This window comes from Ciconia boyciana, chromosome 2 (assembly GCF_034638445.1).
Source record: "Ciconia boyciana chromosome 2, ASM3463844v1, whole genome shotgun sequence".
Taxonomy (NCBI): domain Eukaryota; kingdom Metazoa; phylum Chordata; class Aves; order Ciconiiformes; family Ciconiidae; genus Ciconia; species Ciconia boyciana.
Genome location: NC_132935.1, coordinates 105,969,966 through 105,991,844, shown reverse-complemented (window position 1 = coordinate 105,991,844; position 21,879 = coordinate 105,969,966). Strand labels below are relative to the sequence as shown.

The following is a 21,879-nucleotide window of genomic DNA, read 5'->3' as shown; positions in this document are numbered from 1 at the left end:
TATGCAACCCAGTTTCAGATGCTGGCCCATGTAGGTTGTCAGTTTTTACAGTTGGACTCCACTTGAGTTTAGTTGCTGCATAGCTGCCCCAAATATATGTACTGTTACTGCTTGTTTGTGCAGTGGCTTCACTGGATTTCTTTTAATGTAGATTTATTAAAAATAGCAATAGGCTATCTTCCACAACAGTGTAATCAGAGTAACTGATGATAAAAGTTTACTCATGTCAAAGCATCTAATTCCTACTGCTGTTAAGTCTCAGTTCCCAAAGCTCTCCAGGAAGGACATGGACAACTCCTGTCTAAAGTAAGTTTCAGCAGGATCTGAGATTCTGAGCCCTGCAGAAAGGGATTCATAGATGCACTTCTCTCTAGCACTGGTACTTGACAGTGTTGTATGCTTTATAACAAAGGGGGTCAGTGAAGTACTTTTACTCTCTTTGGCTACTACACTGAGGAAATAACAAGATCTCTATTTATAAATTGTACAATTTCCAGTCTGTGTTGATTTTAAAAGCATCTTTAGCATGCAAGCAGCTGTTTAATGCATTTTGACCCAAAAGCAGGGCATTTGCATTAGTATTCCCACTAGAACATTTGTCCTTTCGTGTCCATGCATTAAGGCCCTGTTTAAAATCTGTCCATGTCCCTAATCTCTCTGGGGAGCTTTCCCTGAATATTCAATGCTAGTCCACAGTGTGTAACAGAAGAGGGAGGGGAAAAAAGAGACAGAGAGCAGTGTTTATGCATAAAGTTCAACAGCCTTTTCACATAAAAAACATACGCACACACAAAACCACCTCAACTACAGAGCCTGGCATTTCCACAGCAAAGATCTGACAGCGTGTGCAGTTTTTCAAGTTAACTAATTTACAATAAGGGCATAAGGCATCTGAGCTCCAGATGCACTCATTCAGGCAGCCAGGGCCATAAATAAAATAGAAAAGAATGCTCTGACTCTAACATGGGTTTTACAGAGCTGTGTTGAAGGTCTAGCAGATGGGTTTTGCTGTCTCAGCTTTTACCTGTGTAACAAAGTAAATGCATAAAGCTGCTTACTGGCTCCTTCAATTCAAAATCTTTGCATTTGCTCCCATATGCTCCCGTGAAGATACGGCTAATTTAAACAATGAGCAAAATCCTACCCCCCCAGGGAAGCTGATGGCAAAACTCCCACTGCCTCCAGCAGGCTCTGAGTGTTGCTCAACATAAATGCAATTGGCTGAACTTGACTACCAGCATAACCAATACTGTAATCAAATTTGTATTCTTTCCTCTACAAATTTGCCACCCTGACGCTGCCCCGGTGCTGCTGTCGCCTCGTGGTTCTCGCGGAAGAGCGAACCCAGCGACACAGCTGCTGCCACCAAAACTGGGCTCGCTGCAGCCTCAGCCCATGCTGAGAAGCAGCTTTCTTCCATGGAGGGGTGAGAAATCCTCTCTTGAATTAGGACAACATATCAAAACATTTTGTCATACCATTAACTTTGTTTTGCTCAATCTACATGCTGTTCTAACACAGTTCTTATGAAGCAGGAATCCTGCACTTGGAAGACAGCATATCAGATAGCAGAAATTTCTGATTTTCAAAGAAGTTTGCCAGTTGAGAAATGAGTTTTTTCCCTCACACAGAGACTTCTTCATCATCCTCATCATCTAGTCTAGCTTTCATAAACATCTGAGTATTCTTTTTGAAGCCAGTCTGCTGTTTGGGCAGATGGCACGGAAATTTTACAGTCCATGTCATCCCTGATGCCTACAGTTAATGCTAACCGTTAATAATGGGATACACATACATGGATACATATACAAACACATGTATACGCAGACATGCTAAGAGAAGAAAACATTTCTGACATGTTCTGATAAGGGAATTAAACTGGTGAAGGCAGATTCCTGAGCTCAACACATACTAGAAGTACATCCCCAAAACGGTGTATTTATCTGACTTCAGGAAAAATTGTGCACTGTGAACAACTAAGCAACGCTTCCTAGTTTAGTATTTCTGGAAGAACAATTCCTCTGTGTCTCTCTTAAGCCCTACCAAAATACATCTGCTCACCTGTACTACTTAGTTTTAAAACACAACCATTTAGGTGGCCATGTTCAGTTTGGTTTCTGTGGATGGTCACTATTCGCCGCACTTGGCTCTGCTCTGCAGGTCTCAGATCCTCTTGCCAGAAACACATGGCAATTTAAAGGTATGTTTGACTCATTTCATTTCATAACCAGGGAATACTTTTTTCCTCTCAAGATTCTGGATTTAAAACTGAAATTCCCAGGATTGAGGATGGGGAGATGACAGGGACACCCAGCCTGGGACTTCCTAAGACCAAAGCCTGAATCAGGGGGAAGCAACAGGGGCAGCTCCAGGAATGGAAGGTAGAACAGGCAGTACAGGGAACAGGCACCAAGGGAGTTGCCAAACTAATGCCCGGCTTACCCATGGTTGGGTATGTCCTTCCAGAGCCTGCCTTAAGAAGCAACACTTGACTCAAGCAGCTCTTGCAACCTGGGCTCCAGTCGTCTTTCTCAGTACCTGGGCTCAGTCCCTCCCCATAGTCTCCATCCCTGCCTGCTCTCAGGAGCACCCCCATAATGCACCCCAGCTTCCAGTCAAAGCACTGCTTTGTAATACAGCTTACGGAAAGACAGAGGAGGAAGAAAAGAATAAACATATTTGAGGACCGATGACTCAGACTAACTAGAGAATGCACTTAAAGGAATTTTGTTTCATCAATGGCAGTGCTCTGCTGTTTGCTTTACCCCTTTTAGACTGGGTCATCCCAATTCTTTTTCTCCATTTAATGGTGACATAACTAAGTGGCCAGGAGAAAGCTGTCTCACCTATCATAAAAGCACAGCATGCAGTAATCATAGGGGGCTACTGTTCAAGACAAAGCCATGAACTCCACTTGTAAGAATGTTCTGGGCTATAATTCTGAAGAACGCATTTATTAGCAAACTCCTGGTTTTATAAGCCGCAAATCAAGACACAGCTCCCTTCAGCACTCAACTTGGCTTTATGAATCATGAGCCCTGCAGTGCATTGCCATGAGACTTTGCTTTACAAATAAAACTGTTTGTTCAACAGCAGAACACCCCAGTTCAGCCTTCTCTTTCCACAACTGCTGCTTAGTCTCAAACCAGAATGAAACAGCTCTGGAATTACACATGCACTTAATATCCTCTTAGTATCTACCAGATTTAGTATAAAAGCATCACGGTGAGTTTCTAAGTAAGTTTGACATCTGCTTAATTAAGCAACATTTTCAGTATCTGGCAACTTTGCAAACTAGGCAGCTAAGTAAAACAGGTCTAGCTCAGAGTCAGTCATGTGATTTTTTTTTTTTCTTTTTTTTTGGGGGGGTGCTAGAGGTTTCCCAGATATCCCTTATTTCAAAGCAGGAAAAAAAAAACAATGGCCAGCTCTGTACCAAACCACAGGTCAACAGATTTCAATGGTCCAAGGTTAAAATTGGCCTCCAGCTAGCTGCACAGACTTATCCCACAGGTATTAAACAGGAAACTTTTAAAGCTTAAAAATAGTTACAGTTATGTGACTTATTCTTGTAGAAGGATTTTTATCATGTACATGAAGACTAGAAGCTTTCCTCCTTTGAAATGTTTAACACTTCCTCTGTAGCACAGCAAGTCTGTGTTTTTCTCCCTTGCACGGGCTGTGGGTTGAGTTTTGTTTTGCTGTTTTGTCCTTTTTTCTTTCACAAATCAAGCTGTCAGCAGCATGGGAAGTAAATCTGTAACTGGGACACGTAAGAACTCTGTTCTGAGACTGCATCGCTACCCCCAGTAAAGTCACCCTTGGAAACAAGAGCACTTGAGAATATCTTAGCACACAGTGAAAGGCTTTTCGCTCTGGTTTATTTAGCTGAAAAGGAAAAACATAATTCAATTAAAAAACCCCAGAGATTAGAGATGCTAAAAGTATGTGGTCTCTGCTGAGCTTCCTGGTACTGCAGGCCACAACCTCTAAAGAGCACTGTGTTTGAATATCCGCTTTGGTGGGGACAACGCTTTTGGGCTGGGAGATAAACCTAGTTTTCTTGACTGATATGAAAGCTAAACAATAATATATGCTCCTCTCCTACTACCACAACCACTCCCAAAGCTAAGGGAGTCCAGCCCAATACCAAAGGGCCATGCTGAGCACAGCTGGTTGCTACACGAATTGCTTTAGCCTGCCATTAACTTCTGCCTCTGCTCCTTACTCACTGCCCTGTATCACGGCTAGTAGCTGTACTCTCCACATGTCCAGCCTCCATCCCCAGCAGATCCATCCCATCTGTCCCCAGATGCCACATCTAGCCACCACTTCCCAGGTGGCCCAGCTTACCTAACCTCGATCTCCTGCTGAACCCTGGAGCCTGTCTCCACTGTCAGATGCACCATGCTCAACCAGCCTAGCTATGTAATTACCAGTGCAGCTGCACAGCCACCAACCTGCCAGTATGCATGTGGCAGACCACTTCTTGGCAACTATTAATCATATATTGCATAAGAAACAGTCCCTTAACGCAGGGTAGTCTTTCCACTCCCGAACCACGTAAAGGACATAAAAGCTTTTGGCCATGCAGAAAAGTGAACAAAATGAGCAGTAATTAACTCTCATGACTACAAAGGCTAACAACTTCAGCACTTGCAAAGGGGATCAGAGGCAGCTGAGCTGAGAAAGAACTGTAGCAGAACAAGTATTTGCCTGGGAGCAAGCACTGCCAGAGTGCTTATTTTAGAATGAATAGTCATCTTAGTTAACTAGAGCTAACTACTGAACAAATAGGTCACGTTACAGCATACTGAGGTACACTAGACCCATCCTTTGATCTACTGACTGACAGACTTACTGCAGTGTTCTTTTTTTCAGAAATTGAAAAAAACCCCAATTTATAGCTGGTTCTGTTTTTTGGTACAGTCTTTTCGCACGTTAATAGGAACAAAACAGGAACCTAAAATGGACTTACTCATTGCAGCATGAGATATTTACATTCAGTGCGAGCATGCGGTTTGCAAAGAAAAAACAGAGCAAGCAAATTAAAAGCTTTTCTGTAAATCGACACGTGTGACTGTTAACCCCTTACTCGTATCTCTGTCTGGACAGGCAAGCTTTGGTGCATTACATGCCCTTGTCGTTTCTGACCTTTTAACACAACTGCAGCCTCTCAGCATCAGGATTTGGCCTGCTGTTCATTGGCATACTATGTAGCCCGCCACACCCTACGGGCCACTTAAAATACCAGTGTGGACAATGAATGACTCCCATGGTTTTCAAGAACCAGGGGAAGAAAGATGGTTTTTTGGGAGTGTTTTTTAAGGCAGCCAAAATCCATCCTGAAAATTACAAGTAAAATGTGTTCCGATTATCACCATGCAAGTAAACACATCTCATCTGGAAACACACATGAGTAAAAGTTTCTTTATTACATGAACTGCTTTACAGTGATCATAAACTCAAGGGATTTGACAGGGATTAGAGATTCACTTGTCAGCTGTTATGTCCTTTAATAAGCTTCTTAGCATCTATACTGACAGAAGCAGCGTGTCCCCGATTTAGCAAACCAGTCTATCTCTCTCCAGATTTCACTGCAGCTCTGGAGGCCTGGAAATTAAATGCAGTGAGTCTTCTGCCCCCTTTAGGGAAATAATCTACTAAATAGATTTTCTTCAGACCCGGCTTTTGTAGAATGGACAATAAAAGTATTAACTTAATTTCCAGGAGCCACACAAAGTGTGTGTGGCTCTTCATGCTCTATTGAGGAGAAATTCACGAGCGAAAAACCTGTGTTGTGCTCTGCCATGTCCTGTTCTTGTACCTCCTGCCTTAGTTCAGGTCCAAAGCAAGCTTCTTCCTCAAGGTTTATTCAGCTCGGTAAGGATGGCTTGCTTGTAAAGCACTTGACAGCAGCTAGGGGTTCTCTGCCACAGGCAACGCAGCTGCTGACCATCTAACCCAGCCAAGCCATCTTAATCCTTGTTTTGCACTCTCACCTGTAACACGGAGATGAAAAAATTCTTTCACCTTTCCAGCTAAATATTTTTCTACTTTTTAAATTATACGATCCTTAGGACAGAGGGTTGACCACATGCTTATCCAGAACCAAGCACAAATCACCCTTTGCTTTAATTCTGTGGGATCTCTGGATAAGAATCACCCCCTAAGATGTTAAACGGCTCTTGTTTAACAGCATTTTTAAAGTTCAAACCAAATGTAAAGCTGACCAGGCAGATTCTCACTTTGGACCCTTAGGTTTACCTGGTTTCCATCCTCCTGTCCTTCTATGCTCTGGGCGATTCCAGGCAAGTTTCTTGCTGGTCTCTTACAACTGTTTTGTGCCATCTTACACTGCTGGAGCCATGCAAGTAAGGAACTGTAATAACAATACTAACTGCTCAGCTTTGACAGGACATAGCTATTTTTACTGGATTACTTTTCTGGCACAGCACTTAAAGCACCAAATGATTTGACACCTGTAATTTTATACTTGGAATAACACAAGGTATTCATACTTCTTTTGTAATGTAAGATAAAAGCAAACACTACATATGTTCTCATTCCAGTGCTGCTGTCTGGCAGCTATTTGCCTAAGGAAAAAAAAAGTACTGTTACATTACAGAATATGTGGAAAAGTAAAAGCTATGGAAAAGAAATCATTAAATAGCTAACTTATTCCCCTGCTAGCACTAGACTGCTCCCTGCAGCAGGTTTCAGAGTGTTTTGTCCAGTCTGGTTTTACAAGTTTCACATTACTTTCATTTGTATCTTTAATACAGCGCTGAGTTCAATGTGGTTTGGTGCTGCTTATTTTCCTTGTCTTTCAACTAGAAGACTCAGTGTTAGACCAGCTGTTCATATAGAGTCGGCTCCAAAACTACTGAAAAAAATCTGGACTCTTTCCACTGACTTCAACAGGCTTTGGATCAGGCTCACAAAAAGACGGTGAATACATTTCATGTAAGACTAAGCAGGCTACAGTCAGCTAAGTATAAAGAGGATTAGCTGTGTACAATCCAAAGGCATATTACTCTGTGTGCTTCTGAAACAACTGGCTAACACACTTTCGCTTTCACAGAGAGAAAGGGCCAGGTTCGTTTCTGTTGCACTGCCACCAAGTCAACACCACCATGCCAGGAACAAATTTAATCTGGAATCTGCCCAGTTAGCCTCATTACAACTGGGATTTTCCTAAACTGGAGGTGAGGGAATTTATTTTCTAAAAATGCACAAACAATAAGCAAATGCTTTCTGCTTTCCAGTTGAAGTTTAGGTCTTTAGAGAGACCCCTATGGAATAAGTATCAGGTCAAACACAATGGGTTTTGTCTCCTTCCCCTGTCAGGTAAGGATGGACCCTCTTTCTTCTTCAGAACCTGAAATGGGTCATATTTGGTTTAAAATACACATACTTAGACCTTCACTTTCTGTCACCAAAACAGATGGGCAGCCCCAAACCGCTAATTTGCGCATATTTTACAGAGCACTGATACTTCAACACACACACACACTGTGTATGCTTTGAGTGCACGACTTCTGAAAGCTAGAATGCCTTTTATCAGGAATTATTTTATCAGTAGGGGATTAATTCTGAACAATACAATCAAACGAAGACAATGGTGCGCAGTTATTCTTCCCACCCTTTCAAAGTTTACAGCAAACTGTGTCAGAGTTAGTGATGTTCTCAGCCGCTGAGAATGCTTTAATCAACCAGACTTTTTTTTCTGCTCCCTCTGTTCCCTACTGACAGGGGACTTCATGGCACTGCTTTGTTGTACAATGTGTACAGTTATAACCTACGCTAAAAGTATGCCATTAATGAACGAACACTGGGGGTGTGTGTCAAGCAGATGAGAATGTTCTTTTGATCTTCTGCGCTCCACCACTGTGGCAGACGGATGTCTAAATTGCTTTATTAATGCGCTGAAGTCTTCCATCGTTTCTCAAACAATACTGAAGGAATAATCAGAATTTCATCGCGTTTTGATTTTCTGCTCTTCCAGCTCAAATCTAGCTGGATGTTATGCAGTAGGGAAAAAACTAATGTTTTTATTTATTTATTTATTTATTTATTTATTTTCCAGGGGGTTAGGAGGATTATATAATGTGCTTGACACTCTCTGAGGCAGCCAACAGAAGCTTCTCAAATTTCTGTTTAATTTCAAAGCAGCTTCCACACAATATGGGAGTTGTATCTAGCTTTAGGTACAATTTCAAAACTAGTTCAAGGGAGCAACTTTTTTTGAGGATACCTTAGAATAAGAATAAGCATGTTTAAAAAGCATAGCGGTTTCTGAACATGATGATAGCAATGCTTTTAGCCTCCAACATATGAATAGCTAGGGAAAAACAAATAACCCAACTGGTTTGGGGCCACAGAAGCATACTAAAGAAGGTTTATATGCAATTGCCTGTAAGACCATGACATAGAAAATCCTTGATAACCCTTCTAAAAATATGATTCTTATGTGGTGGTGTGACAAAAACTGTGAATCCACCCAGATTTCCCCAGGTTGAATGACATAGCTATAAATGACAAGGAGGAGAGAAAAAGAGGCAAAGTAAGGCCTCTGTTCTGTAGAAGAAAGAAATCAAACTACCACTTCACAGGCACCTAAGCTGATCTAACAAGTCACTGTTGCAAAAGTGCGAGGTCAAGTCTCTCAATCTCCCAGCCTCCCAACTGCACTTGCAGCAGCTCAGGTACTTCTCTGATCCTTTACCTTATATCTGTCATTTCGTCAGCTGATTTACCTCGTTATTCCAGAGTAAGCTATCCACCTTTCTGCTATTTTTCTTCCAGGGTAATAGGTCAAAGTGGCTAATAGAGGGATCCAACACATGCCAGAACCAGTGCAAGGTAAGCAGCAGAATGACCAAGAGCAAGGACTGCTGGGAGGGCAAAGGACTGGGGACTGCCGCCTCTCTCTTCTGGTGGTAGCAAACTGTGAAATTGTCTTAGGGTGTCTCAAGGAAGCACTGTCTTAGTGCAGGGACGTGTAATTAGAAGGGAAGGGGGACTTGAAGGGAGAAGTGGAACAAGTATGGGTCCTGATCATTGTTGCTTTGGAGGACTGTGGATATAACTATGCAAACTGGAGGGGTAGGAATCCCATATGTCTGCAGAGGATTTCATGGGTAGAAAAAAGTATGTGCATATGCAGCAGCTGCAGCACACCCAGGACCCAGGGGATGTATAATCTATGTGCAAATAACTGCGTAGTACCCCCATGAAAGCATGGGGCTGACTGCACAGTCTTAGTAGCTGCACAATATGTCTACATTAAGTCTGCTGTTTCTGAAAGGTTTTCCACTTACTATACATGGCTGGACAGCACAGCACACACACAGAGCTGCTCCTGCTAGGCTGCTTCATGTTCTGTAACTGCAGTGCTAATGTCCAGAGTTTCCAGACATGCAGCAACTAGTTCAGAAGTGCCTGCTCCCTACAGCTATGAGACATCCGGAAAGCCCAGACAAATTTATGAAGTCCTCAGAATGCCTAAATGTGATTTCCAGGTGGAAAGAGTAAATGTGTCTGGGAAAAGGAAGCCTGCAACATCCAGAAAGTCCTTTGCTACCTGTAGAACAGCAACCATAGGACAACAGAAGTTTAGGAATGCCTGTTCTCATGAACTGAAGGCAAGGCTGGAGCTCAAGTCTCAACTTCTTCACCTGTCTTCTCTACTGACTTGATTTACCATAACTCCATTTCACATGCTCTCACACAATGGAAATATGAGAGGTGTCTTGCAGTTCAGCTTCACAAATGTTTCCATTACTGTGGCCATTACAAGAACTGCATAAGGAACTTACTTCAGGTCTAGACACCCGTGAAGAAACTAACTGTAAATGAATAAGAGGCTATGCACTAATGTGAGAATTCACCCTTTTCTCTCCTTTATATGGCGTTGGCTTATAAAATTAATTACTTACATACCTCACAGAGACACAATACTTAATTAATATTTGTTAAGTGCTTTGAAATTCTGATGGAAGACATCATACTAGTGTGCATTATGACTAATACAGTGTAAAATTGATGCCAGCAGTGTTGCTCAAGCAGAATGCTGGAAGGATATCTATTCAGTTTCTCATTTAAAAAGGGGAATGGAGATGAAGAAAGTTTAGGAAAGCATTTTAAAACTCAGTTATCCTAAAGGGAAAGGGAGAACTGGGGAGGAGAGGAAGTAAAACAGTTTTCAGAGGAATTTACGTGCAGTGTGCATTAACTCCTGCAAAGTCAGAGAGTAAGCACCTACAGCAAAATCCTGGCTCCAGTCAAGTACATGGAAAATGTTTCACCAACTTCAGTGAGGTGAAGATTGTTAGCTTTTGTCATAATTTCCAAGAGATGCATCCAGCATCCCATACGCAGGTTTGCGACTTTGCACAGTTGCTTGTTTACAGTTTACGTTCAGGAAATAACCTCATCAAGCTAGGGCATGCTCACCATGTAAAAGCAACTGCTTAGCTTCTAATCATCTTTCTACTACATCCCACATTTGCAGTAAATCTTTCCATCCTGTTAATGAATTTGGACCTGAGCTACCTATTTAAGTTGGTGGCAAAACTCCAATTAAATGGAAGCAGTGTGGAGATTACTGTAGATTTTGTAATAAAGATGGGAAGAAAACACCCTGTGTTTTAGCAGTGGTTGTAAATCATATACACCCCTGGAGTTCAATTAATTTACTCAGAAGCCCATGGAATTTGTAATTAATTCCTGACTGGAAAAAAAAGGAAGTAACAGAAATTCACACAACTTATTTTTTCAGAATTAGTCCTCCATACCTAGTAGGATAAAGATTGGGAGAAACTTGCTCCTCACCACTTCTGGGTAAGGCAGAGTTTTTGAGCACATTTTTGAACTGGAAGCTTTGCACCTGGGAGACTCGAAGGAGAAAGTCTATGAAGACCAGCAGGTGATAGGCATCAAAATTTGAGAGAAGGTATCTGGGAGCTTCTAGTATTAAGGGGAGTCATTTTACAGCAGGAATCTATGACTACTTTAGGTAGGAAACTAAGTGAAAATGTGCTAGGATACAAGTTTTGATTTATTTTAATTTTTTTAAAAGGATTGAATTGTTATTATACACTGTTATCGGGTATATATGGGGCTCTTGGTAAGCTATTACTTGCCTTATTCCAAGTGGTGTGTGATGGTTTCCACTGAGTATCTCTTAATGTACTCCTTACAGCACAAAGAATCTTAGAGTTACTATTTATTGTAAACCATCTCTTAAGGTAGGCTTTCCAACTATGCTACATGTAGAGAAATGTTTACTACAGCAAACCAGCATTTCTAAAGCAGCTTTATGTCTATGCAATTGCCTAGACTAAATGTAATGATAAAGTTGCATGTAGCAACCTTCCCTCTTCACTTGTGCTAGTATGCTGTGTCTTTCTAACTGTACTGCAGGCTCTGAAGCATGTGGGTTTTTAGTTTTCTCTGTCAGTGCTTGTACAGCTGTGTCCACAAATGTACATATCCAGTAAAACCCAAGGAAATGTTCCTGGATGCCGGGATTAAGCTTAGATAGCTGCAGCTCTAATAACTCACATGCAGTTCTCTGCTTTCTATTTAACAGAGGATTTTCATAAACTTCTTGCAGCAGCTCATGCTGTAGCTCTGACAGTTGCTTTCCAGTCCTAGTGAAATAAGCAACATCGTTGTTCCATCTAAACTCAGTAGTCAAAATGGGTTGGTGTATGACCTACATCATGTTGCAGCTCTCTGGATCCCAAGGACAGACGATGCTAAGGGGCCAAGGCAAAAATTCAAGCCTAAAGCTTTTATTGACCAAAAGTTAAATGCCTGATAGTTGAACTCATGTGAAAACAGTGCCGTGTCACTTGCTTAGACAGATAGGCTGTGTCTCCTTCTTCTGAATACTCATTCATAACATACTTACTGGACAAGTCCCATCAAAGATGGCGAATGTTTCTTTAGTCTGCCTTTATTACGGCTGGACATAATGGTGGGCAGGCAGCATAGAGGAAAAATGATTCTGTCTACTGCTTGGCAAGGCTGCTTTCAGGGAAGGCCACTGAAAAGATGCTTACTGTGTGTTTTCAAGAAGTCTAATTTTGTGGAAGGGCCAGAAGAAAATGATACAGTAGATCAGAGTATGTCAGTCAAAGACCTTTAGTTAGTGATGTCTGCATTGAGCTGACAAGACCAGAAGGACTTTTTAAGACAATACTGTTCCTCATTTTAAGACTTCAGAAAAAACACAATGCTGCTAAATAAGGTATTTCATGGCTTGTTCTCCTCACTGTGTGTCCATCTACATTATGCTTGATTTTTTTTACCTGCCTAGCTCTGGCTTTCTCCTATTGGCTTATACTTTTTCCCAGTAGACTGAAGAGCAGCCCAGCAGCAATCTCTAAAAAACCAAACCTACATGGAAAGCATCTGAATTGCCTCTAAACCTCGTCACTCTTACCTAGCATGCTTTCCAGAGTAGGTTCTTGCAGTTCTCTAATCTTCTAACTTACGTTTCTGTGCCTGGTTTTAACGTTAACACTACTTTCATGGTTCTGTTATGCCATGAACAGGACACAAATCCCTGCTTTACTGTTAATTTGTGTCTCTGGCAAGACTTGTATTCCTTCTACTGACAACCTGCCAAAGTGAACTTTTGTTAGGCAGTCTAGTCACCCTGTATCTACAAATGTCTCTGCATTCTGAGTATCTTCTAATTTTCTCCTAAGTTCCCTACATACATTTCCCAGCCTCAGGTGAATGATTTTTCATGTTGCATTAAAATGAATGTTGTTCAGATGAGCATGTCTTTTCAAGCAGTCCAGATCTCGGTGTACCACCCTGTGTTTATACCTTCAATTTGTGGTGCTCATCAACAGCATGCAACCAGTTGTAGAGACTCCTGTAGTGTGCTAAAAGACTGGAAAACACTGGTCTGAGGTCTTTGGGACTGTGTTAGACTTCTGTTGGATCAAACTTCCCTATGGATATTCCTGTTCCTTATGGGTCTTCCTTCTGGGGGAGTTCAATACATCAATTTCTAGTTATTTTAATGCTAGACTGATCTCTCTTATAATTACTGCTGGCTGTATCTACATCAGGAATAAGTACAGGTCTGTAAATCAAAATGCCTGATGCTGAGGGCTGTGTTCCCACTACGTGGGTTTTGTGTGTGTGGTTCATTTAGACTAGCTCTTGCCTGCTGTCATGGACTTTCCCACCTATGACCTGTGGAGGGTGTCAGGCGTTCTCCCGTGGTGCAGCCTCTGGTGGTCCATCTGAAAACTTCAAGTTCAACTCAAAGTGCAGTACATGGAGACAATCTGCTTCAAAAGCACAGTCTTGGCTCTAACTCATTTAACATCATCAAAGTGAGAATCTACACTAGTGCTGGAGCATAGATCAACACCTGCCAGACAGACTGGGAGATTACTGCTGCCATTAATGAAGTTAATCCGCATCTGGAAAAGGCACACAGGTATGTGGAAGATTTCTACCTCTTTGTTAGTTAATGGGAGAAGCTTACAAAGCCATTCTTCAAAGCAGATATGGCTACAGATATGAAAAGGGAAAACATTCCCAGTTCCCGTGCCTCCAGTTTGATCTATGAGAGGTCTAATAACCTGATGGCAGAATCCATTTTTAGGTAATGGATAATTTGGCTTACTATGTTTAGTGTAGTGATCAAATTAACAGCAGGAATGACTTTTTATTTGGTGTAGGGAGGGGTGAGAAAGGCAGGGCAAAACCCTCCAAATTATCTGCTGTGTACTGAGGATATGCAGAGTACTCTGAGACAGCTCCAGAACAGGGACTATGTATTTTAGCTGGTGGTATGCTGTGCAATCGCTTAATGAAAATATGTAAATACCAAGAAAAGCAAATTACTCTGCCCTGGTGGAAGGGGGCGGGGTTTTTAAATACAACTGTTATTACTGCTGTGCAGTTATTAAACAAAAAAACACCACCTCCACCCCACCAGATGAAAGTATTCTATCACTTAACTAAAGACACTCTAATACCAGAAAGCATCCCTGAAACACACTTAAAAGCAAATGTCAGTGTAAGTAGCTGGTGATGCTTTTCAAGTTCCTCATAACAGGGAAAAGCCTAAGAAGCAATGCTAAACTGACAACTGGAACCGTGTTAGTAAAATTTCAAATTTTCTTGTGTATCAGGTAACTTTTCAGAAGTACACTCTCAAATAGTTTCTATTCCTTATGATATGCTGAGTAGAAAAAAGACTGCATCTTCAAGAGGTTAGCTCCCACACTAGCTTTATGGTCATGTAACTTCTGCTTACTTCCAGAAATTGAGAAACAATACAGCCTTTTTCTGCAACCTCCTCAGTTATGCAAAATCACAGTTCAAAACTGTAGACTGAGTCACCAACAGCATTACAGACAAACAGAAAAATCCAGCTAAGTCCCTTTTTTCCCTTTCCTGTCCCCCTCGCTTGAATATGCAAGTATTTCAAGATCAAGTGTTCACGCACATCAGTTGTTGGACTTCTGTTTCTGTGGCACTTGTACAGTTGGGAGTTGGACAAGCGGTGAGGTGTCTGCACAAATGTAGGCTAGAGCTGATGCGGCCTTCAGATCTCTATCTAGAGCTCCCTCCTAATTCTCAGAATAACCACAAGTTGGGCTGCCACCAAATCATCCTCGGAGCTGCTCTGAGGGCTGTGCTGCAGACTAGGTAAGGTAGTTCAGGCAAGTAAGAGAAACTGCTGTGCAATAACAATGCTTGCATGGAGCTATGTTGTTTAACAGATAAGTTGCAGTCACCTGTGCTGGCTATACTGTGGCAGGTATAAAAGAAAGGTCAAGTGCCCTAACAGACACATTGTTAGGGAGGGCATGCCTGGGCCTGTCTCTTTGTGCAACACTTAAGGTGCCTTAAGTGTAGTGAAAACAACCCCCAGCATCAGCTCTTCCTCCTGCTCAATTTTATGTTGTGATCACAGCTGCAAAAGTAAGGATGTTATTTTGCTCCTTTTGCTCCTCTGGCATTGAGTCAAAACCCAGAAGTTTGTATTAGAAAAGTGGCCTGGAAAGTACTATATTAACAGACATGTAAAGCTTCTGACTTCTGGGGAATAAACAGCTTTGAAGTAAAATACATGCATCAATAATCCATGCACACTTCATTATTTTCAGAACTGCAATAGCAAAGTACTAAGAAAAAGCTGTAAGATAGTAATGAAGGGTTTGGGTTTTATTTTTTCCTTTTAATCCTGAAAGCTCCTTATCTCCATTCTCCATGTTTTTTTTTTTCATTCAATTTACAGTGGTCTAAATTAAAGCTAATCTAACAAAAAAATTACACATTAAGTTTGACTAACCTCTTCACCACCCTCTTGATGAGAATCCTTTCCTACTCAGGGGAATAAATGCAACAACTTTAAAATTCCTACATTGCTTGTTTAAGATAACTTTTCTTTGCACTTTGTCTGATTTGAATTTGGCTGAATTTTTGGATATTTCAGCACCTTAAATTATTATGTTGAGATAGTGAGGGCAGCAATTCTTGTCAAGTCTTAACTAAGACAAAATGATCTCTAGGCACTAAGCTGCCAGAAAGGCAGTATTTTGTTATCTGTCACCATGCACACATCTTTCTCTACCACACCCCCAGTCAAGTCTGAGAACCCGTAACACGGGCTACTGCACAATATGAAACATCAGTTTACTGCTCAATTTTGAGTCAAAGCTTAGACTTAAAACAAAGAGTAGGTGTAGTTTAGCACTGTATTTAAGTGCAGCTGTGAGTTGCTGCTGGAAGGGGTGCTCATGCCCCTTTTCCCTCCCTTCTGTTGGACTGTGCAGCTGCAGTGTATGCCATGTCCAGAAAGCCGTGATGCACTGGAAAAACAACTTTTTAAAAGCCAGCTGATCCTTAAACTTGATACAAGAGGTACAGCACGATGTACAGCTGGGCAGTAGAATAGGGCCATCTTGCTGTCACAGCCTGCTATTACTCCAGTCTGTGAGGCTGGCCTAAGGGGGGAGCCTAATTTTTTTTGTTTCAACACTTCGGTTTATCAAAAACAGGCTCTAAAAGAAGCAATCCATCCCACTCTCATACCTCATGCTATATGGTCCCTTCTTGCACTTTAAGAGTTCATGTGAATCAGCAGAAAGTAATTGATTTGAGTCAAAACCAACTAGGCTGGGAGGCAGGAGGAACTAGAGCCTCACCAGTAAGAAGGAATAGGGGAAACCTTGTCTGTTGTAGTGATGAGAATAGTCTTAAACTGGAGAGTTTCAATTTTTAGAGAAAGAAACATAGCAATTCCTTTTTTTCACAGTGTCAGAATATTAAACATGCTCAAGACAACTTGATCACTTCTCAAGTTGTACCTGAACGGCAAAGCAAACCTGACGGTAGTTTTCTTACTATGTGGATGGGTTACTGCAACTGACTTGCTTTACGCTTGCCTCAAATTTCCACTAGCTGTGCTTCTGCCACCGGGTTTTCCAGAGCGCAGAGTACTGTGGGCCTGCACCCATTTTAAACTGTACCTCAGCCCAAGGGATGTTATCTGCCATGGCCCTCTGTGCCTGTTGGCCATGGGGCAGAAGCGATGGCACCCCATGCCTCCTCCACCTCAAACCCACCCACATGGGAGCTGGCAGTGCTCCCTTGGGCTGCACCATCTCTGGAAACGATATTTAAGTGGGTAAAACCAGCCTTAAAGGAGCAGGTCTTTACAGCAGCTTGACTATTTTCTGTGTATCTGGCTTTGTAGATTGCTAGATAAATTTGCCTCGCATCCCACTTCTAAAAGCGGGTGAGGTGTATTTGAAGTGCAATTACCGTTAACATGGTCCTGGTAATCGCGCTGTGAGGTGATGTGTGTGTAATTACTGCACTCGTTCATCCTCTTACGGGTCCAAGACTCCTCGCTTAGCAGGCCTGTGGCCACCTCGCTGCACAGCTTCCCTCACCGCGATGCCACCCGGTTAGTGCCTCTGTTTTCACTCCTACCGCCTTTGTAAGTGTCTGCTGTTCTCCGTAGCCAGTGCTCCCTTCACAGAGCCGCCGCAGCCCTGCCGGATCTCCCCTGATGCAAACCCAGCCCCACGCCCCCTACCCGCCCCCCCCGGGGCACCGACTGCCCCACAGCCCCTCCCGCGCCGCGGCCGCCATTTCGTGCAGCGCCGAGCCCGCCGGTTGTCGCGGGGGGCTCACTCGGGTGCCCGCGGGGAGGGGGCAGCCGGGCCCCGCCCTAACGGCCATAACCGCGTCCCGAGCTCGGCTGCCCATCCCCACTCACGGCAGCGGCGGTTGGCGGAAGGGCTCACGCGTGGGCCGTGGGGGCCGCCATCGTGGCTGCGATGCCGGCGTGGCGTGGCAGGGGGCGCTGCGAACGGCCGCGGCTGAGGGGAGGGGAGGGAAGGGAAGGGGAGGGTGTCGCGGCGGCGCTGGGCCCGCCTGTGTTTAAACCGGGGGGTATCTGCTGAGGGTCCCTTCCCTCTCTCCTCGGGGGCAGGGCTGGGGATTTCTTCGGTCCGTGCCTCGCCCTTTTCGCCGGAGGTGGCGAGTGTCCTGCAACCGTGGCCTCGGCTGTGGGAAAGAATTGGGGGAAACCTGTGAAGAGACGGCTGAGGTTCCCAGCCTGCTGCCATGCGAAGTGCAGGCCTCCCTGTAACCCAAATCTTGTCAGCTCCGTACTGATAATCCAAAACACACCTGAATTTGCTGCCTTGTTCTGAGATCTGCTCTCTTTTGTGGTGGTTTGTTATTTTTCCAGGCCAAGCCTCAAACCAAGGGACACCATACAAACACCCTTACGCATTAAAATAAAATTGAAAAACCCAACAGAATTTCTGTAAGCATCTTTCCAGCAACCCCCAAAGAAAACTCTCTGCATCTAATCCGATGGTCTGATTCCGTACACTGATATGCATATTTAACTTAATTACTGCTGTCTTTAGCTTATCATTTTCATTCCAAATTTATCCCTCATCATTGTACCACATAAGCTGATGTCCCTGTCAGAGTTTATTTAAGCAGGCTGTCCAGAGCTGTCACTGAACTCAGCACTTAGGCTGTAGCATTTGTAAAGTGTGTGTGAGTGCTGCTAGATTACAGGATCCTGAGCCTTGGCTGGCAGTTTTGATTCATCTGAAATTAAACGATGAGTGTACCAATAATTTCAGAGTGTGTTCCACTGCTGTTTATTAGTGCATCATACCTGCTTTGATATTTATTGTATGTGCTTCCTGGCTGAGGAGTTGAATCAGGCATTCTTCTCAGGCCTGTTGCCAAGTCAGTTTGTTCTCTTACCCAAGTAGTTTCCAGTTTATTTACACTTTTTGGCTTACCATTGTGGTTTAGTGGAATATTATCTGCTATTGAATTGTCCCAAATAAAACTGTTGCTTCCTGTGGAGGGCTTCTAGTGGTTGCCAGTCAACTCATATCGTCAGAATGATGATTACATTATTTTGCATTGCTTAGTTGTTCCTGACAAAATAATTGAAAGGTTGCTAGGTTGTAGCTGAAGCTAATTAATACATCTGCTTGCTAGGACTTGTAACACTCATGGTACTGCGGAAGGTGAGAGTGGGGAGAAACATGGCGTGGAAAGACAATCAGGAGAACAAAAAGATGTGCAGGTATGACCAAAAAATAGACAATGAGAAATACAGGACAAAAAAAGGGAGCGGGTGGCCCAGCCTAGTGGGAACTCTTCCTACGCTTCTAAGAAGCCCTGTTAAGAGGCTGTTTTGTATGCAAAGCTGCAGGTTTTTTAATCTCTCTTTCTCTCTGCCTGCCTTTCCGCTAACATCCCTTCTCTGTGGGAATCGGTCGCCTTTACCTTCAGGGGTGGTCTGACTCCTACATATCTAATTACTCTCTGAAAAATCTATTTCATACGTTTCAGACCTGAAGAAGGATTTTGAGCCAAAAGCTTGTCCACGGTTCCAGCTATGCCTGTGTTGGCCTAACTACCCCTGCAGGCCTTCTCCTTGTAATTTTGCAATGAGGAAAGCTATACAATATCCATCCAGTTTTGGTGATGTTTTATTGGTATTGAAAGGTTACTAGTTATTTATAGATACTCTCTCTGCTATTTACATATGGAAAGAGAAACAGACTGTGTAAGACATAGATACACCAGTAGAGCTATGTCCACACTGGGGGCTATTTGCTGCTGCTTCTTCCAAGGTTGGCATTTCACGCTGCCGACTGTCACCACCATGGGGACCCTAGCTTCTCTTGCCATGCCGGCCGCTCATCTCATGGCCACAAACGGCTCCTCCAGAGCCCGTGTCTCATTCCACCTCTGGAGGAACCACTCCCCCCACCCCCCCATCTTGACCAGGTCTGGAGTTCAGTTAAATGTTGGGTTTGTTATCTAGCCACCTGAATAAATAAACAAACCTATGGCAGAGCAAGCTCGAGAATGTATACAGGAATCAAACAGCAAGTAGTGACCTGACTGGTTTAAGCTAATGTAACTCCACGGTGTGGTGGAAAGAGGCAGTTGTGCCCTCCTGTTTGGCTGCATGTTGCCACTCCCACCTGGTTTTGGGAGCTGATCCATCTGGAAAGTAGGGTTTTTTTTATTTTTTTACAAGGTTACTTATGAGATCAGACAGGTCCCGCATCCTGTAGAACGTGGCTGTACAAATGCGAGCACTGTTACTGAATCCAAAGGCTCTGAGTTACATCTGCCTCTAATCGCTCCCATATGCATTCTTTCATATGTTCTGCTATTCGTTATGGTTTCCTATCATGTGCTAATTGATTCATTACTTCATGCTAAGCATACAGTCACGTGCTAGTCATTAGCAGTCCCATATGTTGAACTCATGATGTATATCTTTAAATGCCATATCTCCTGGTCTGCCAATCCTCCTTTATGCAATACCACACATAGGTTGCAGGCCTTCATTCATGCTTTGACGGACTTTAAACTTCCTGCTTGTTAGTCTTACATGTAATTCTTCAGTTACTCTCTGGAGCTCCTCCTTGTTGCAGTTGTGTAACGACTGTAATTAGAACTGCTGATACGTAGAACTGTGCTTTAGTCTGTGGTAATACAATGTGTTTGAGAGGGGAAGGAAAGAATTTTGAAACATCCTGTTGACATATTTGAAACATCCAGTGTAGTAATGTCAGAATAAACCCCATGTTCAGATGAAGTTATGTTAGACCATGGAAGTTTTGCACAAGTTAAAACTCCCTAACTGGCTCAGAAAATGTGACTCTGGAAAAGCAAATGGAGCTGGGAGGAGGCCAAGTGAGTTCCTGAAGTCTTGCTTGTGAGGAAGTTAACTCGTCAGAAGAAATGCATGGGAAAAGATGGAAAGAAGGGTGTATCACTCTTACAATCCCGACCTGCAGAATTTCAGAATAAAGAATTTAAGGAATCTAGAGCTGCATTGAATTTTTAAGTTTTATATGAAGAAGACAGACTACTTACGGTATTACTAGTTACACATAGCATGCCCCAAGATTTGCCAGAAACAGGTTGATTTGAACAGTCAGGTGCAAAAAAAATAGCTACTGATTTCTCCAGAGTTATTTCTACTTTGTCTGAGGTGAATGAGTACAGAATTTGATCCTTTGTACCTGTAGTCCCAATGTGACACAGTTTTAGGTTCTATCATAGTCTATGAATGCCCAACATCAGCATGGTACCGAATGATCTGTGGAATTCAGACCATCCTTATTTCATACACTGTTTATTGCAGGAGCTACTGGCCTAGGGGAAGATAGCTGCACCCTCCCAGGCTTTTATCTTCCAAGCCCTGAATGAAGCAGCTCAAAGTCCTGTTGCGTGTAGATAAGAAACAGCAAGTAAAGAGGCTGGGAGTAAGATCTGGGTAAAAAGTAGCTCTCCAAGGAAAAGCTAGTACTTATGCAGAGTATATTGTGGGCCAGGAAGCAATCCCTGTAGGAAGGGAGACAAACAGTCTTGAGTAAGATCTTGTGTAACACCTGGCCTGGGCTGTCCCAGTGGCTGCTTTCTGTATACTGCCTGCTTGGGGGAAGCCAGGCACAGAATGATTTCTTTTCCACTTGGCACTGCTGAAACTCCCAATTTCCTGAGCACGGACTCAGCCTGCAGCATAAACCCTACGGATGCAGCTGGGCGGACATGAGCACTGCTGATGTACTGGTGTCTGCAAGCCATTGCATGACTGGGCTCTGGGTAGTGCCTGGCTGGGGTGACCGCTGCGTGGGCTTAACCGGCATCTTGCACAGGTCCCCAGGGAGGTGTCAGCCCCTTGCCAGCCATGTGCAGCTTTCTTGGTGTTTTGTAAGCGAAAGCTCCCAGTCTTTCTGCTGCTGCAGCTGCTTCTGGCTATAGCCCGCCCCTATGGTGTCCTTATTGGATTCCTGGCCAAGGGGGTGTTGCTGCAATGATAGCGAGTGGTGCATTGATATGCTGGAGCTGCAGAGTGTTGTATAAGAAGGAGCTGCAGGCAGCGGAGGAGAATTAAACAGGATCACGTTTCTCCTCTGTGAGCTGAAGAGGTTAGTGACTATTACTTAATCCCTGCTAACTGTAAGTAGGATTTGGAAGCACCGCTTTCGTCTTCCGACCCCCCCCTCCACCCTTCGCAAGATTGCTTGCCACCAGCATTTCCCCCTCGGTTGTGAAGGAATGGGGGAGTCCTGCAAGTCACGTTGTCCTAGCTGCTCCAAAGACACCCACCACACTAGAGGGGACAGGCCAGCACTCCGGGAGGGGGGGAACAGAGAGAAAGAAAAAAGAGAAAAGGCCTTTGTTTGGAAGACTGTCCAAGGTGCAGGGAAGCGGAGTATTAGCTTGTAAATGATGTGGAAGTAGCCAAGTAGCATCATTGGTGGCCAGAGCACTGCATGGTGAGAGTGTGAGAGGTCATTTAAAATCTTTCCTACACAG

At 43.4% G+C, this 21,879-nt stretch overlaps 2 protein-coding genes across 8 annotated transcripts in view; one reads left to right on the top strand and one right to left on the bottom strand.

Moving 5' to 3' along the window:
* Positions 1-17,374, bottom strand: part of COA1 (cytochrome c oxidase assembly factor 1) — a 52,916-nt gene extending 35,542 nt beyond the window's left edge. The window contains exons 1-2 of one of the 5 annotated variants that reach the window (XM_072853418.1): positions 17,273-17,374; positions 5,794-6,002 (exon numbers count right to left, since the gene is read on the bottom strand). The gene's annotated coding sequence lies outside the window, so the exon portion shown is untranslated. Of the gene's footprint in view, positions 1-5,793; positions 6,003-16,812; positions 17,047-17,272 lie in introns of those variants that run through there. The other 4 variants (XM_072853416.1, XM_072853417.1, XM_072853414.1 and 1 more) reach the window with 4 other exon arrangements.
* The window catches only part of BLVRA (biliverdin reductase A), a 43,307-nt gene continuing 36,100 nt past the window's right edge, over positions 14,673-21,879 (top strand). Inside the window, exon 1 of one of the 3 annotated variants that reach the window (XM_072853413.1) lies at positions 14,673-14,691. The gene's annotated coding sequence lies outside the window, so the exon portion shown is untranslated. Of the gene's footprint in view, positions 14,692-21,391; positions 21,520-21,879 lie in introns of those variants that run through there. The other 2 variants (XM_072853409.1, XM_072853411.1) reach the window with 2 other exon arrangements.